This window comes from Protopterus annectens, chromosome 2.part0, assembly GCF_019279795.1.
Source record: "Protopterus annectens isolate FY-2018-M chromosome 2.part0, PAN1.0, whole genome shotgun sequence".
NCBI lineage: Eukaryota > Metazoa > Chordata > Ceratodontiformes > Protopteridae > Protopterus > Protopterus annectens.
The window spans coordinates 982,023,758-982,037,765 of NC_056728.1; the positions used below are offsets into that span (position 1 = coordinate 982,023,758).

A 14,008-nucleotide genomic window follows, 5' to 3' on the forward strand; every position below is an offset into this window, starting at 1 on the left:
ATATGAATTATTATGCATTAACCCTCCTGTTAGGTTTAGGTTAGTGTTATTGTCACACTTGGGCACTAGTGGAGATCAGGGGACCTAGTCAGGAGTGTGTAGCAAGATAGCAGGAGAAGTTCTAACACATGAAAACATGAGTGCATCTCATTGACTTCATTGCGCATTAGTTGCAAGAAAATGAGTGATAGGTGGTAGATCATTAAAAATCTTTCTTACCATAACTCTAGTTCATTTGGATATGGGGACAATTTGAGGAACTGAAATACTTAAGGTGGTCTGCAGTAGCCTAAACATATGGCTGATTCACAGGCTAAATTAACTTTTCTACCCATTTGTTCAGAGTTTTAATTATTTTGAGTTTCTCCTTCTAGTTTCTGGTTGCTTGCTTGCTTATGTAGCCCACATCTGCTTTGGTTGCATGTAATAAAATAGAGCTGTCCTACATATGGTTGAAGAACAATGCCTGCAATCTTGTTAGTTTACATTTCTTGCATGACACATTTACAGATAACTGTAACTCTGCAATGGTAGGTTGCCCTTCTGTATTGAGTGACTATGCATCACTGGTTAGAAGTAAATCGGTGAGTGCTGCTTAACACAGATAGTGCATCTATATATTTTTTTTAAAGATGTAAATCTAGTTCAGGAAAAAATATTAAACATTTGAAACTGCATTATGCCAGATTATGAAACCACAGCAGTAGCAGTGGTTCTACCCCGTGATGAAGGTCTGGTGTTTACATCTGTAAATCACATCTATACATTGTACACAGAAGTATGTACATACACTCTGTCAGCTAGAAAAAAATTACATTCATACATTGTACACAAACATACATGCACTATATCAGCAGGAGAGAATAAGTTACACCCATACATTGTATATGAATATATGAACGTGCACTGTATCATCAGGAAATAATAAATTGCATCCACACATTGTACACAAGCGCACATACACAAATGTTCGTGCGTACGGTGTATCAGAATTAGAAAAAGTACATCCATGTATTGTGCACAAATGTGTTTGCATACACTGTATCAGAAGGAGACAAATTATACCCATGCATCTCATGCAAATGTACGCACATACACTGTATCGGGAGACAAATTACGTCCATGCATCATACACAAATATGTTGAGAAGGAGAGACAGAAAGAAAAGGAAAGGGGAAAAAAGAAAAAGGAAAGCCTTTTTCTCCCTATTGACAAAAACTCCTTATATGGACCTCCACAACCACTTCCAGTACTGACATTCTCTGTATGGACTATTTCTTTGGTGCCAGGCACCTCCTGCATGGAGACTATGATTATTTCTGACAGATTTCCAAAACGACCATCCAGCAGCTGCTCATCAAAACAAGAGCTCTCCATGTTCCTTCCCTTTTGCTTACCATCTCCTTCCTCCATCAGGTCTACTAGGTCTTTACGGGACCTCCTTTGAGTTAGAGTAGGACAGGATGATGAGGCTGTTTGCACAAATTGAAATAGGTTTAATCACATCCCCTAAGTTGCAAGGGTGGAATGGGTTGATCCATCATTTCCTTCCCTTTTCCATATTTTGGCATGTTGTTTTGGAGTCCTATTTTTAAACGAAAAATATCTTTACTGAATTATCACTTATGACATAGGCAAGCATACATTTATATAAATGAAAACAACCCATGTTCGCATTTTCAGTTGCAAACATTATATATCACATAAAATCTTCTGTACAGTCATTGTCAATTGAACATTACATAGCTCCTTCAATTCCTGCCTCATTCCACCAGAACATTATTCTGCATGTATTGTTCACACAGATCCCATTTTTTCTATGTAATTTGCTCCTATCCTTTTCTAAAGATTCTGTCTTTCCTAACCTCATTCCTCAACCGAAACATTATTCCCCATGCATTTTGTCCATAATGCCCATTTTTTCTATGTAATTTGCTCCTACCCTTTTCTACAGATCCCACTTTCAGTTATTTTATCTCTGTTATTGTAGTCACTATTTCTAATGCAATTTTTTAGACTTTGATTTACATTTTGTATTAAATGCTTATTTGGCAGCCACCAGAATTAAACGCAGCAGTGCCTTAATATGTCTAGGCAGTTAAGATCTTGTATCACGGCTCAGAAAATAACTTCCTTAGTTAAACCAGTTTGCTCACCCAGTATTTCTGATGGAGTAATCTGCAGAGAGTTTTTAAAGTCTACTAACTTATTACAGTCCCAAAAAGTATGTCCTCCTTTACCTCTTTCTATCGCATCATACCTCCAGCATTTGCAATCTACCTGTGGAAAAATTCTTTGGAGTCTGCTTGACGTATAAAAAGTGCCTAGGCAAACACTTCCAATCACCAATCCTAAATCTTCTAGACTTTATATACATATTTAGCATCCCATTGCTTTTGTGATTTGCTTATCCAGTCTCAATTTCTAATCCTTTCTAACTTCCTTTGTTTTTTTTCCTATAGTTATAGTGCAGTATTTTATATGCACAAGTAATGGTGGTGTTGGAGTTAATGTCTCTTTCCTTGCCTCTCAGATTCCAGCTATTTTGGATTTCTCTGCACTGAGTTTTGTTCATTAGAGTCATGTGACTCTGAGAGCCTTGTAGTTGATGGAGTCTGGGCTAGATCCACATTGCTGAGTCTTCAACACTGTTTCCAGCTCCAACTTATTCGGCATGTTTTTCAGTGTCTGGGTCCATGGCATCTGAGGTTTTGTCTCCAATCTCAATGATAGAGTTATTCAGTTTCTAGGTGTCAGTGTCTCCATTCTCAGTACCATTGACATTCACTTTGTTGAAGACCAATACAGCATCACTTTGGAGGTTCAGTGCCAATCGACTCAGGATTGGTCTTTTTTGAGAGGATGTTTGCTTCCACTGCAGGAAAGACCACAGATGCTTCATCAACCTCAACTGCACCATATGGCACCCTTCAGTATGTTCTTCTTGTTTTTGCCTTTCCCAAGGGCAAAGCAGAGCTTTGCCCAACCTCATCAGGAGGTTCATGTAGAGCTTCTGGAAATTTGGATGACTCTCTACTAGATCATCCAGAAACATGCAAAATGAGGTTCATTGACTCTTTGATGGAGTCCCTGACACCAACCTGAACGAAAGGAAATATTCCCATCGTTCTCCTCTTAAGGGTGCCATGTTTGGTGAGGTCCTTGAATTAATGAACGAGAGAGGAACCTGGCCTTCAGACCATTCCTCTTTCTAGGATGTGGAGGTGTTATTTGAAGCCTTTGGGTCTGACTCATCCTGGGTAGAACCCTCCACTGGGCCTCATGATGCACATAGTATTGGGGAGGGTATGGTAGGAGCCTGACGTTACAGAAGAAAAAAGAAATAATTACTTTCTTAATAAATGACCTATGAAGAGGGTCACAGGATCCGACAGGATCTGGGGGTTTAGTCCAGATTCATAGGTCCAGAAAAAATAAAGGACTTCAGGCCAGTACTGGTTCTCAGCGGCCTAATCAGTAAGTTAAAAACATCCAATTTTGGATGGTCAAAATGCAATCCATTTTACCTTGTCTTTAGATAAATGACTGGGTGTGCTCCAAGGATCTTCAGAATGCTTACCTCCACATAAAAAGTCATCCAGGAGGTACCTTTAATTAATGTCTGTGAGCCACTCACCACCAATTCTCTGCCTTGCCCTTTGTTCTCATCACAGCCATCTGTATGTTCAAGTGCATGTTGGTAGTCGCAGCTCATATGAAACTCAAGGGAATAGATGAGATGGCTGAGGGGCCTAGGTGAATGACTGCTAATCCATTGTGCTTTGCATGTATGTGCTCAAATCCAAGTTTCATTGTTTTGAAGGAAAGATTGTAATGGTTAAGGTCTTTATCTCATAGACATAAGGTATAGGATTTGATTTTGGCTTCTGGTTTTTGGCTAAGCTTGTAATAGTCTGTAGACTGATTATTTAGTATTTGCATATGAACCTGTGAACATATATTCCCACATCTGGGTTGTTGGTTGCTAGCTGCAGCAGCAGGGGAGTCCCTTCTGTCTGGCAGAGATTACTTGCTTCACTTGTACTTGTCCTTTGGTATGTCTGGTAATATGAAAATGTCTCAACTACAACCTTCTAAGTCATTGGTCTTCATACATTTCCATTTGGATACAAGATCCTGTATCATCAAGTTAACAGAAGAAATGTTGCTGTTCCTAAGAACAGCGATATCAACTCTTGTCTCACTGTTCTGTCCCAGCATCGCTTATACTAAAAGCTCTGACTAATGGTTGCTTATTCCTCATGAGTGTCTTTAGATGAGTGCCTTTTATTAGACACCATGAGTGCTCCAGTTTGCAGACAGCATCTAAAATTGAGGCTAGACTCTCCCACTGGGAATTCCTTTCACCCTTCTGCTCCCCAGAACCATGGTTACCGCACATGTCTTCTCTCTCAGACTTGGGGCATTTTGAGTGGAGAATTCTCCAAAGAATGTGGACAGAGAGGACAGTCTTCACATCAACATCCTAGACAGGAGGACAGTCTTTCTAGCTTTTAGGTCCTTCAGGGCTGTCTTCATTTTGGTGTTGTCCTGATTCATTTAGACATGTCAGTAGTAGCACATCAACGTACAAGTCAGAAACAGGATGTATAGGTGTGTTAGTGGGCGAGTCTTCTTTGTGTTTTCTAATAGCAATGTGTATCTCAGGATTTGCATTTTCTGACAGCATCGCATATCCTGGGAGGGATCAACTATATTGAGGACAGTCTCAGCAGATGCAATCTGTTGCCTTATAAGTAGTCCTCAGTCCAGCAGTAGGGCAGCAAACACATTTTTCACTATTGCAAACAGCCTTGCTGTATCCTGTTTGTTTCCCCATCAAAAAATCAAATGCAGCAGCTACTTTGCTTTCATCTCTTCACAGGGTCAGTCACCGAGGGACACTCTTTTCTGTCACTGGCCTTCCATACTTTGTTATGGTTTTTCTCCTCCTCCCTTGATTTAAATGTTTATGCAGTATGCCTATCTGTGCAAGGCCTCTTTTATCCTCAGAGTCCCTTTCTAGCCCAGACAAGTATGGTTCCCTTTGTTACGGGCTTATCTCAAGAAGCAGCCATGGCTTTTGCATCTGTAACCAGATGATCTGTCCCACCCATCTGGTGAATTTCACCTGGACAGCCACTCCCCCAGTTGACTGCACGGATTCTCCAATTCTTGCTATGGCTACTGATCTTGCTATTCCTGATAGAATAGTTAAGATTCTTTTGGCTTCTCAGAAAGATTCCACTCAAGAAATCTACAAAACAAGTGTAAAAGATTTGTTCATTTGTGCCTCTAGCTGAGGTCTGGACATCATGTCTGCCAGTATTTCCTCATTTCCGCAGTTCTTTTCCTCCTTGTTTAATGCATGCTTGAGTTATTCAGTAATCAAAATACATTTGGCCACCATCTTCAACTTTCATACAGCTTTTCTGTCATCTTCCCTTGTAGCTCAGAGATTATGTATAGCTTTTTTAAAGGACACTTTCCTTCTACATCCCCTCAGCAAAGACTCCATGCAGCCTGAATTTCCTGTTTGAGGTATTAACTCACTTGTTCTTTGAACTGGCCTTTTCTGGCGATTTGAAGTTCTTCTCATAGAAGACATTATTCTTTGGGGAACTTGACTGCACTACAAGAATAGAAGAGTTACATACGCTCTTTTACCTCCTTACCTAGTCTTTCACACAGTGTTTCACTAAGAACTAACCCATCCTTCATCACCAGAGTTACTTTGGAGTCCAACCTGAACCAGTCTATTTACTTATTTTTTCTTAACTACTCTAAAAAAAAAAAAAGAGAGAGAGAATTTCTACTTTACATCTTGGATGCTCATAATTACATTTCTGTTTGTACTGTACAAAATCTGTTGGGAAAAATTCATTTTTTTCTTTAGCACAGTTTACGCTAGGGCATAAGGTATCGAAAACAACTTTGCCCAGGTGGCAAACCTTTGCATACCAATAAAAAAATAAGTCTTTAACAGTGAAGCTAAAAGCCTACTCAACCAGGTCAGTAACACCATCCCCAACCTTCTTCAGAAAGTTTTTAGTAAGTGATATTTGTGCAGTAGGAAGTTGAGCTGCATTACATACCTCTTCTATACATTACAAATTGGACATTGTTCCAAAGGAAGATCGAGATCTGGAAATAATTTTCCTCAAGGGCATCCTATCGTGATTCCTTTCCTAGCATTATAGCTAAGTACTAGGCTAACTGTCCTTGTGGGTCATTGTAAGCCTAGTCAGTTTTCCTTTTTGTGTTCGAATTAACCTATCCCATTTGGTTAGCGAATGGTCTTACCAGCCCATGGTTGATAATTATATATTACCCCCTAATGAGAATAACTGGGATCATAGCGTAGATAATTTGAGGGGACCCATGGATGAGATAAAGCATTTAGGAGGTGCATCTGTTTATTCATAATATATAGGGCAGTCTTGGGGTAAATTTTCTGTTGCGCTTGAAAATGTACAAGGATCAACTTTGTTTTATGTGGATGAGAAGTCTGTTCCATAGTAGCATTATCCTCTGTAAAAAGTACCTGTCCCTCCAAACCATTCTGTTGTTGATGCAGATGTTTTGAACCCTAGAATGAGCATTTCTGATGCCATTTGACTTGTCGATGTGCAATAAATCCATCAGTAATGGGTCAGAGGATACCTTGTAAGTCATGCACAGGTCACCTCCTAGCAGTCTGTAGGATACCAAGAATAGTGACAGAGCTCTGAGCTAGTCCTCGTAGGAGATGTTGTTTAGGCCTTGTATCCTTAGTAAGGTATCTGTGTGGGCGTTCCATTTGTTGCATATGTCTGGATAGATACATGCAAAAGTAGGCATTACATTCAGTGACTGGCCTGACGAGTCTTGCTAACTTGGTCTTGTGTGATAGCTGGAGGTGAGTAAGTTTCAGGTATATCTTGAGGAGTAGATGGAGGGAAGAGGGGGTGAAGTTTGCACTAAATTTATTGGTCACTTCCTGTCTTCAACCTCAGTGCAGCGAACATCATTCACAATCAGCTGAGTCCATTGCTGTGTTGTGCTTTTGAGGTACAAACATAACTAAAAAATGCCTTGTGGTTATCTTTGGCTTGGGTAGCCTCAAACTTAGCTTTGGTGGATTTTAGTAAGCTCCTGATTTGTTTGTTTATTTCAGTGACAAGGGCTCTAACAGTATGGAAATTACTCTTCTTACTTTTGGTCAAAATTGTGTACTTTTATTATAAAAGTTGTTTATACTATGGTTCTGCCATGCAGGTTTGTTTCTGGGGTTTGTCCTGCACTTGTTGCTATGTGGTGCAGCAGCATCTATACAGCTGTTTACATGCTGGTATAGTGTGATAGTGTACATTTCTTTGTATTCAGTGGAGTTAGCTGGGTTTGGTGGGGATTTGAAGCTTGCCAATCTCGTATCACTCAGGAGTAGGTAGTTTGCTTTAAAGAAATTTCTAAAGGTACCCTAGGAGGAAGGGATCTCTGGTTTCATGTTTTTTTTGAGCAAGATTGCTTTGTAGTTGGACCTGCAAGATGCTCCCGTATTTGTAAGGAAAAGATCCAAGATGTTATTCTCCCTAGTAGGCACACAGACTAATTATTACAGGACATTTGTACTGACTGGGATCATGTTCCATTAGCCAAAGCAGATGGACAGGATAATATAGGATACAGAAGTTATGTAGTTACCATAATGTTGGATCCTTTTCTTCACTAGTCTGTCTACTTTGACAACTCGCTCTCCTTCCAAATTGTCACAGTTTTTTAACTAAATGACTCTAATAGACCTGACTTGAATCATGTCCATGTCTCATTGTTTCATTCCATTATTCCCTTGGCACCTATTTCACTTGGAAAATAGTGGCAGACTTTTACCTGAAGTAGGGCGGGGAACTGATGCATTAAGGGAGGTTGAAGCTTGAACACTTAGGGAAGAGATAGGACTGCCAGATTGGATCTGCCTTGTGGCCAACTTCCTGCTAGTCAAAGAGGCTAGATTAAGGATGACCAGAATACAATGTTAGGATAAGTACATAATTTCTGTTTTATAAATGTGCTACATATATGAATATTAACAACTATACAATGACTGGCTATTAATATTCAAAAACGAGCACACTGATTGGCCAGCCCAACCAAGCGTGCCCATTGTAAATCCAAGAATATATCAGTGGCAAAAGGTTCTGTCGCCCGGACTTTTTCTCATTATTATATCTCACAATTTTTTTCATGTTTCTTTCTTTAAAACAAACAAAAAAAGAAAATGGAAGACCTGAAACGAAAGAGAGAGACTGCGCAGAGAAAAATAAAAGGATAATCAGGTAAGTTCTGTAAAACTAGAGAAACTTACCTGATTATCCTTTTATTTTTGCCTGTCCCGGCTCTCCCTCGTTCATTAAATCTCCTGGTTTCTTTTTTTTCAATTAAAAAAAAATGCAATGGAGATCTTACTTTCTCCATTGCTTCCTTTGCACACAGCACTGATGTACTGCATAAGCGTGGGAACACAAGTCCCATACGCATGCGCAGTACATCAGAAAAAGCCCAATGATACCACAAAACCACGGAAGGGCAGCACGGAGGCATTATACAAAGACATTATTTAAGAAAGGTCAGTATTTTTTTCCTTAAATAATGTCATTGTATAATAGCAATAACTGACTCTGTGATTGTGGTGTATTGAAATTTACCCATTGTTGGCTTTATTTAATCACTCGGACTTCGCCCTCGTGATTAAACCACACCAACCGTGGGTAAACCTTCAATATACCACACCACATCATCAGTTATTGCTTAAATACCTGATTTTTATTTTGTTTAAAAACACCCCTTTGCTGATTGTTGTGAATGAAAGGCATGTGAGGATTAATGCAGTCTGTTTAACACTTTATATGTAAAATGAGAGAGAGAGACCACTTTTATATGCAGTACTGACATTCCAAAAGGTAATTTGTCTTTCCCTTCTGCATGTATAATTGCAACATAGAAGCTTGTGGAACATGATAATGCAGAAGAAAGATGAATCATTCACAACAGGTAACATAGCTAAAGTTTTTGTCTGCAAAAACAAATAGCTTAAAGGAATAAGGAAAAGGTAAATAAAGTTGCTATATTGTAATGGACGCACTTTTGAGTGTGATTCTGATGGAATGTTTGCTAAGATATAGAGAGGGAGTGGATGTTCAGGTTATTTTCTGTTTTGCTGTCTGGACTTGCTGCACTTGAGAGCTGCTGTCTCATCAATATGCTAATTAAAAAAAAGCGAGGGAGAGGTGATGGAGAGAATGTAGTTTAAGGGTGGAATATGGAGAGCTGTCATTTGTACAGTGAAAGCAGTGGAGGATCAAGTATACTTTGGTCCCCTGGCAGTTTTCAGTCAGTGGGTCCCCCACACACTGTATTTATGTGCGGTGCTATGTAAAACATGTAATTCTGGATTCACCTTCCTATTTTAAACATGTACTAGCCTCTGTAATTACTGCTTGATATGGCAGGATTTGGTTGAATTTGTTTGCTTTAAATCTGAGTAGTCTTTATTATTTATTACTTCAATAAATGAAATTATATTTAATAACTAGATTTCCTAACTTTAAAAGATTTCAAACATAAAAGTTGTCATAAATTGAGTACTGAATGTTTACATAAGTAGAGTACCAAGATTACATGCTAGATTGGCTTTATATCATCTTTGTAAAAAAACTAAGGAATGTATGAAGATTTTTTAGAGAGCTAGTGTAGTCTTCTGACCATCACTGTCATCAGACTCCTTGAATTGTGCCCCCTTAGGGTTTTCTATCCAACTCTGAATGGCAGGGAACCAAACTGGACTTTAAGCAATGGCAAATGTGCTGCTAGTTCCATAGTATACACACACACACACACACACACACACACACACACACACACACACACACACACACACAAAAAGTCCTGATTAAAGCCGGGATGACCCAACTTCAAGTACCTTCCTAGGATCATGGATGTGTTGAAGGTCCTACTATAAGAGTATCCTTTTGAGGGAGGGAGAAGACCCTGGAAGTATGCATGTTCATCGTGTTTCACTGTTGCAGTCATGACTGTAGGGTTCTCCCTTGCCGGCAGGCAGCCCTTGGTCGGCCAGAATCCCAAAAGTGTGGGTCCGGCGTCGGCTGTTCAACCATCCTCCCTGACGTCAGAGCACCAGGAGTATAAAGCTGACAGCCGACGCCATCTTCTTCAGTCTTTCTTGCCGTGCGGTGATAGCAGTTCGCAAGTGCCGGTCGGCTGACTCCTGACGATTTTTTCTGATATACTTCAGTCCGAAGATTTTCTTCTCCACTCAAAGCTAAGTACCCCGTTGGGGAAACTTTTTTCTTGCTCCACTCCGATGTCAGAAAAAGTTAATAATTGTATTTCATGTGGGAAGCAAATACCTCATAAGGATTTTCATTGTTACTGTATTCCTTGCTTAGGCCCTGACCACGACGTAGCTAGTTGTCGGTTTTGTCCTAGATTCAATCAACGTACAATTAAGCGAAGGTACGATTTTGCTTTTCATTACTTCGGTAGGCGCTTTAACTACAAAATGTCGTCGGATTTGGTTCCGGCTACCGGAGTTCACAAACGTTGCAAGGATAAAGACAGGCCTCTGAGGTCCAAATCTGATGATAGCGCACAAGCGGAGCCAGCTTCAGGTTCAGCCGTCATCAGTGAGGTGCTTTTGCAGCCCCTGTCGTTGGCCATTTCAGAACCGACGGCCGAAATGGACTCTCATGAGGAGCCAACCAGGCCTTTAAATATTTCTGTTGCAGGACCTTTGGACAATGCTCCTTTGGATGGGTCCGGAGCCACTGTACAGGTACCGGCTTCCGAAGGGGTTTTCAGGCCTACTCAGCTTCTAATAAAGGCAAAGACAAAGGCAAAGACTTCTTCTAAATCAAAGACTACAACACAGGCCTCCTCTGAACCAGCTCCCAAGTCACAGAAACAGTTACTCAAGATGGCGGAGGATTTGCTTACTATGATTAGGGGTTCACATCCCCCTCCAGATAAAAGGCCAAGGCAGGATGTTTATTATGATTCCTCTGATCAGGCTTCTGTTTCCTCAGTTTCTTCTTCTGATCAGGAATATTCTTTCCCTCCTTATGAGGATTCTGATGCTGAAGATTCCAGTCCTTCAGCTTCTCCCCCTGAGGATTTCTCTTTTGGGGAAACTTTACATGAAATGAGGGAACATTTCCACTGGGAAGGACAGGAGTATTTGGAATCTAAGAAAAGACTGAGGGATTTTCTTCTTCTTCCCCAACATAGACCTCTGGCTATTCCTCCTGTTTTGGATATTGTGGATGATGCCTTTTCGGAAGCTAACTTAACCCCTGACTCCTTTCCTCCTGCTCCTGTTAAGCCTGATAGATATTACAGGGTTCCTGATTCCCATCAGTTCTTATACAAGAACCCTTCTGCTGACCCTGAAACCATTTCTCAGGGTCCTAAGGGAGTTAAGGCCGCTTCTGCCAAAAATCCCATTCCTACTGAAAAGGATTCTCCATCCTTAGAAAGATGGGGCAAAAAGGTGTACACTTCTGCTACTTTGTCCATTAGGGCTTTAAACTGTCAGTTTCATATGCTAAAATACCAGCAATTTCTCTTGTCTGTTTTAAAACAAAAGCTTACTTCCATTTCTGCCTGTGCAGATGATAAGGAATTACATGACTTATTGCATGCCACTGAACAAGTTGGGAAGCATGGTTTACACTGTGGATTTGATGCCTTGGAGGCTTCTTGTAGGGCTGCGGCCTCTGGCACAGTCATTAGAAGGCATGCATGGCTAAAGGAACAAAATTTGCCTGAACAAGTAAAGGCTAAATTGTTGGATGCTCCTGTTCAGCATAATGTTTTGTTTGGATCTAAAGCTGAAGAGGTGATTAAAAAGATGGAGGATAAGGCGAAATCCATGCAAACAGTTAAAGATTTCTTACAAGTACAGCAGGCCTCAGAGGGGTAGATATAGACGCTCTAGAGGAAGGCCTCAATCACAAGCTTCTTATAGACCAAGACAGTGGACTGCTTCCACCCCTAGGGAAGGAGAGGACAGGTCACAAACTCAAAGGAAACAAACTCAATGACTCCCTCTGTTGGGCTACAGGAACTTCTTGCCTGGAAGCCCCTCTCGGAGGAAAACTCTCTCTTTTCTATCAAAATTGGACTCAAATAACCCAAAACAAGTGGGTTTTGGATGTGGTTTTAAGAGGTTACAAATTCCATTTTCATACCTTGCCAAGGCCAAGCAGATGGCCAGACCTTCCAAAACATGAATGGACGGAGGCCTTAAACCAGGTGGAAGCTCTTTTGGCTATGAATGCCATAGAACTGGTTCCACTTTCAGAGATAGGAAAAGGTTTTTACGCAAGGCTCTTTCTAGTCCCAAGGAAGCAAAACTCATGGAGACCCATTCTGGATCTGTCGGTCTTAGATACCTTTCTAGAGATTCCAAAATTCAAGATGCTTACTCTACAGCAGCTACTTCCAGTGCTGTCCAAAGATGCATGGATGGTAACTTTGGATTTAAAGGAGGCATATTTACACATTCCCATCAGGCAGGATCGCAGAAAATACCTCAGGTTCAAGGCCGTATCGAGGCACTTTTAATTCTCTGCGCTGCCCTTCGGATTGTCTACTGCGCCCAGGGTCTTCACCAAATGCCTGGCTCCAGTAGTAGCTTACTGCAGACTCAAGGAATTCAAATTTACCCTTATCTGGACGATTGTCTAATTCAGGCAGACAGCAAGGATGTCTTACTCCAGCATCTAGAATTTGTACAGAACCTCCTCAAGTTCCTGGGATTCTCTGTAGACATAAAAAAAGTCAAATTTGACACCATCACAACAGATAACTTTTCTGGGTGCACTTCTAAACACCACAACCCAGATGGCATTTCTGACATCCGAAAAACAATTACAGCTGGCTTCAACTTTCAGAACCTTGGCAACTTTAGCTCAACTATCTGCAAGGAAATTCCTGCAGGCTTTGGGTTACATGGCCTCCTGCATCCTTCTCATACCATATGCAAGACTACACATGATGAAAATTCAGTGGTACCTAAAAAGTGTATGGTCTCAGCATTGCCACAGTTTAGACATACTGATCTCCGCCCTTCCTTGCCTTCAAAAGGAATTTCTTTGGTGGTCCAGGGCATGTGCTCTAAACAAAGGGAAACTTTCTGTCTGCCTCCTGCCACTCAGATTCTAACAATGGATGCCTCGGATTATGCTTATGGAGCCCATTTTCAGGGCAATTGTCTGCAGGGCCTTTGGACAAAGGATCAGAAGTACCTGCATATCAACTTAAAGGAAATGTTAGCCATTCAGAAAGCTCTATTGCCCTTCAGGAATCTCTTACAACCAGGACAACTACTAATACGGATGGACAACGCCACAGTTATGTGGTACATAAACAAGCAAGGGGGATCTCATTCCTACCCCCTTTGCAGACTAGCCATGGATCTATGGAACACAGCTCTAGCTTGCAATCTGGATCTTCAAGCTCAGTTTCTACCAGGGAAACAAAACTTCCTGGCAGACAGTCTGAGCAGAAACCTTTCGGATCCACATGAGTGGATGCTGGACACCAAAATATTCAGGATGATAACAGCAGTCTGGGGATGTCCTCACATAGACCTCTTTGCATCCCATCTCAATCATCAACTACAGAATTTTTGCACCAGGACTTTACACAGAGAAGCTTGGAAAGTGGATGCCCTGTCATTCAGTTGGAGGAACCTCTCGGGATATGCCTTTCCACCTCTTCCTCTTCTTCCATGGGTTTTGTTGAAGATAAAACAGGACAAGCCCAAGATGATAATCTTGCTGGCTCCAAATTGGCCTTGGCAGTTTTGGTATCCAACTCTAAAAAACCTTTGCCTGGAGCCCCCTTGGGTTTTACCTCAGTCTCCGAACCTTCTGTCCCAACATCAGGGTCAGGTTCTACACTCTTATGTCAGAACTCTCAGCCTGGCGGCCTGGTTAATCCAGGACCT

The 14,008-nt window shown here is 41.0% G+C and overlaps 1 protein-coding gene across 1 annotated transcript in view; it reads left to right on the forward strand.

Moving 5' to 3' along the window:
• SCARB2 (scavenger receptor class B member 2) overlaps positions 1–14,008 on the forward strand; it is a 1,439,240-nt gene that overhangs the window by 870,083 nt on the left and 555,149 nt on the right. The window lies entirely within an intron of this gene.